Raw genomic sequence first — 4,426 nt, 5'->3', positions numbered from 1 at the left:
TAAGAACTTGTTATAACAAGTGATAATGTACGTAAATGTCAACAGATGGCGGTCATGATTGTTTTGATCTTTACTAGTTTTTTGAACCTCACAGAAACTATTAATTTCATCACTGTTTACATTTTTCCCTTCAGAAATATTATTACAAGAAAAAAATTGTTCCCCAGAGATATTAAAGCTTTTAGGTACTATTTCATGTCTGTTAGTATCAAAAGGACATAGCACACTGTCTGCAGATGTATTAGAGTCTAATGAATTTTCCATGCAACTTGAAACAGTGAACTTCCACTTAGTTGGAAAAGATTTCATGGATCCTTCACCAGTTTCCCCTTCTTTTTCAATTGCAGAAAACTTAGAATTACATCCCAAATATTCTTTTCTACAGTTATCTTTACTTCTTGGTAAAGAACCTATGTTGTCAGTAATTTGACACTTTTGAGTAAGGTCATTAAAAGCAGCCACAAAATCTTTTACACAAGGTCGTGATTTTAATATTTGTTCAAACTCTTTTTCTAACACAGTATCTTCTACCGATCCTGCCAAGCAATCCTTTTGTAGTTTGGAAATTTGGTCTTTTTCATCTTTGTCACAATTGAACAAAACACTTTTTTCTTTCTGAAGAGCAGAGGTATTACTAACAAGGACAGTTGTGTTTGCAAGTAAATTATGTGAAGGGTTCTTAGCATGAGACGGTAGAGTACATGTTACTGAATCTTCATTTTTAGAGTATATCTGTGTTGCAGGAACACTGATATGATTGCTTTTCAAAATACTAATTGCTGTTTGAACAGAAACTGAATTCCATTTTGGGTCTTGTTTTACAACCTTTTCTTCACTAGGAGTGGGCTTATCTTGTATTATTCCATTTTCTGTGGTTTTCATTAAATCAGAAGTAGCAGAACTAGTAGGAAGAACTAGTGAGATTTTTTTTTTTGCAGCAGAGCCCAGAGTACCTGGCATGAAGTTTTGAACAAGGTTTTCATACAAAGGCTTTTTAGACTGAGGATCTTGTTCACATGCAATTATTTTATCTTGTTTATCAGCTTCCATTTTATTTTCATAAATTTCAAGTGATTTCTGAGAAACTATTTTACTTTCAGAAGAAGTTTCATTTTGTTTCTCATTCAATTCAAGATTTTTTATATTCTTATTTTCCCAAGAAAATCCAAATAAAGTTAACGTATCATGGGGTACAGTTTTCTTAGGTAATGCAGGACAAATCACAGTTTTGTTTTCTGAGTAGTCTGAAGCTCCGTCTGTAAAATTTAACAGTTCTTGAATTGGTTTTTCTGCATCAGGTTTAATTGGTTGTGGTTTTTGTAATAAAATATCACTCCTAAAACAGGAAATATTCTGATTTTTTGTGGATAAGTTTTTTTGTTTCTTTCTGGAAGAATGAATTTGTACATTTCCAGGACTATTTTTTAGGAATTCCCATTTTTTCTCATTAATACCACTAGAGAAACGAGGAGATGCAGAATCTTCTTTTATTGGACGAAAAGCTGAGTTTTCACTTCTAGATAACCAGGTTCTATGGACACTCTGAGAAGATTCTTGAATATTACTTTGAGACATTCCAGAAGAAGTCACTAGTGACTGATTCAGAATAGGATCAAAACTTTCTGACACAGTGATTGAGATGGGAGGCTGAGGAGCTGGTTTTTTATTAGATGGTTTTCTTGGACTTGAAGATGAAGTCTTCAATGCCATTGTCATCATTACTCCACTCTTTTTATCCTTGTCCACTTTCTGTTGAGATAGAAGATTGCCAGCAGATACACTTCCATGTTTTCTTCTCTCCCTTTCCTCCAAAATGAATGGATCTGGAGGAGGGGGTGGAGGAGGAGCCTTCTTCTTCTTTTTTGAAAATTGTTCTCCATCAAAATGGGAAGCAGAAGTATCAAAGGAAGCACAGTGATGATGAAGTCCATCTGACATGGGAGTAGATAAATTTGAGGAATTATCAGCAGATTTAAAGCTGGCATGTCTTTGGAACCCTGAGTTTGTTGATTTTATTGCATATTCAAAACCTGAGAAAGACTTGTGACATTTTGAAGAATCTTTCCAAATACTTTTTGAATTACTATTATAATTCTGAATGACTGGTAGTTCTGGAGTTAAATAAATTACTTTCTTTTCTTCTGAGGTAAGAACCAGTCTTTTTTTTTTTCTTCTTCTTCTTTTCTTACTGGGATAACCAAGAGTAAAACATGATACTAAAGACCTAAAGCCTCCTTTATATTCAATATCACTTGCAGATGTGTCACTTGAAATTTCTTGAGCAAATATTACTTTTCCTGGGACAAAAACAGGTGGACAGCTGGCAACTGAGTGACTGCTTGACTGCCAAATTTTATCAGGAAAAGTTGTCTCATCAGACCACTGGCCAAAAGCAGACATGCTAGAAACAGTTTCCTTGATGGTGACAGATTTTCTGTGATGTGGATTAATAGGTAACCCATCAGTCAAACATGACTTAGGAGTCCTGCTCCTATTCTGTTTACCTGTGTATTTTTCATCTCCACCATCTGAGCTCTCTGGCCCTGGAGAGGTAGTTGCATGGTCTTGAGAGTCTTTCATGAAGTACGCACAGTGATGACAATGTGGTCTCTCTTCCATTATTTTTTTTTGTGTTGACTGAAATATTAATAGAAGTTTAAATGGAAAGCTGATGAACTATATTATTTTACAACTACCAGAGTATAAAGTGATTATAAATAAACTTTAAACATAATGGTTAACAGATCTGCAAAAATATCAAAATATGATGGAACAAAAGCATGAAAAAATAAAATAGTTCAAGTTGCTTTCACTTTGCTAAAACAACACAGCACCTTAAAAAGCATGAAGATAAATTTTGTTAAGTAGTATGATGGCAAAATAATTACAAAAAATAGTACATCACAGTAGTAGAAAAAATTAAGTCTTAAAATAAGACCAGATGAAAGCACTTGATTCACTGTGCGAATGCTCTATCAATGAATAAATAGGATTTCAGGTCTCATTAACACTTTGTCTACAAGCTCGGTCAAATCAGCAGAGATCCCAAACTGAGCTTTAAAGTTTCCATACTATAACTTCTAATATGTTTTTGTATCTTCAAAATTTCACAAGTTTTCAGTAAACATTAAGGGTCCTTTGTAGACAAAATAATCAGAATTTTTAATGAAATATTTTCACTAACAATTTCTCCTTAATAAATAGTCAAATAATTGACTACTCCGAGTGCAGAGTGATTTTCATGTTAAGATTAAAAATACTTTTCATTATCTGAAAATTTTCAAATTTCATATGTACAATATCTTAAACCTACTAAATTAATTTTAAACGTTTTTTTTTCAGTAAAACTTTATATTTTATTTGTTATTTTCTCTACCTTCATTCAGTACAAGGTTGGTCAATTAGATCAACCCCGTAACCATCATAAAAAGAAAATGAAATAAATCTAAATTGCCATTTTCTTCTTTCTAGAATGACTTCAAATTGCAACGTGAAACTACATTTGCGTATCCTAAATAGCTTTAAACTCGTAACAGCATACACCCGTTTATACTTCAATTTGATTGTTTTATTGCCCTTTGAACCATTTCCAACTCAAAATCCCATCACACAAGTTGTAAATTACTTGGCAAATGTGTATCTCAAGTTACCCTATCAAATTACATAATTCATGACTACATTAGAGTTGTTAGCAAGTGTACCTTGTCAACATTTTTTATCATTATTTTACCTAATCTAACCTTATCTCACCTAAAAGTTTCTAATTTTTACATTTTAGGTATTTTTTTTAATAATAAATAAATGAATACCCATGAAAAAACAAAAAATTAGTACTTTCCTGTCTTCTTTTTTTGCTGTCAACAAAAGTTTACTTTTTATACTAAGGGTACAACTGCACTAAATAATTTTTTAATTAACACTCTCAATATAGGCTCGATCAATTTGACTGACCATGTGACCTTTTCGTACTCGTTTAAAGTCTTTATAGATTTAATATTTATAACTCTCAATATAGTGAGTATATCTTCACATACAAAAAGTTGTATTTCTTAGTGAAGTATTTTTAATAAAATAAAATAAAGATTTGTCCATGAATATATGGAGTATTTGTTTTGAACAGTCTGTGTGAAAAGTAATTTTCATGTTAAAATAAAAATACTTTTCCTCATCTCAAAAATATCAAATTTTCTTTATGTAATCCCTAAAACCTTTTTTTTTCAGTAAAACTTTAGAGTTCATCTGTTATTTTCTCTACCCTATCTGAAAACGAGATTGGTCAATTCGACCAACCTCTTAACCACCAAATAAAAAAAAAAAATCGAAATAAACCTAAATTACCATTTTTTCTTTCTAGAATGACTTCAAATTGTAATATGAAACTACATTAGTTTACCCTAAGTAGCACTAGTTTCCGTAACATTATACA

At 31.8% G+C, this 4,426-nt stretch overlaps 1 pseudogene; it reads right to left on the bottom strand.

The window, feature by feature from the left end:
- Positions 1-4,426, bottom strand: part of LOC106457920 — a 119,963-nt pseudogene that overhangs the window by 47,060 nt on the left and 68,477 nt on the right.

The sequence above is a fragment of the Limulus polyphemus genome, unplaced genomic scaffold, assembly GCF_000517525.1.
Source record: "Limulus polyphemus unplaced genomic scaffold, Limulus_polyphemus-2.1.2 Scaffold392, whole genome shotgun sequence".
Classification (NCBI taxonomy): domain Eukaryota; kingdom Metazoa; phylum Arthropoda; class Merostomata; order Xiphosura; family Limulidae; genus Limulus; species Limulus polyphemus.
The sequence above is the reverse complement of the archived record's forward strand: the minus strand, read 5'-3'. Positions and strand labels throughout refer to the sequence as shown.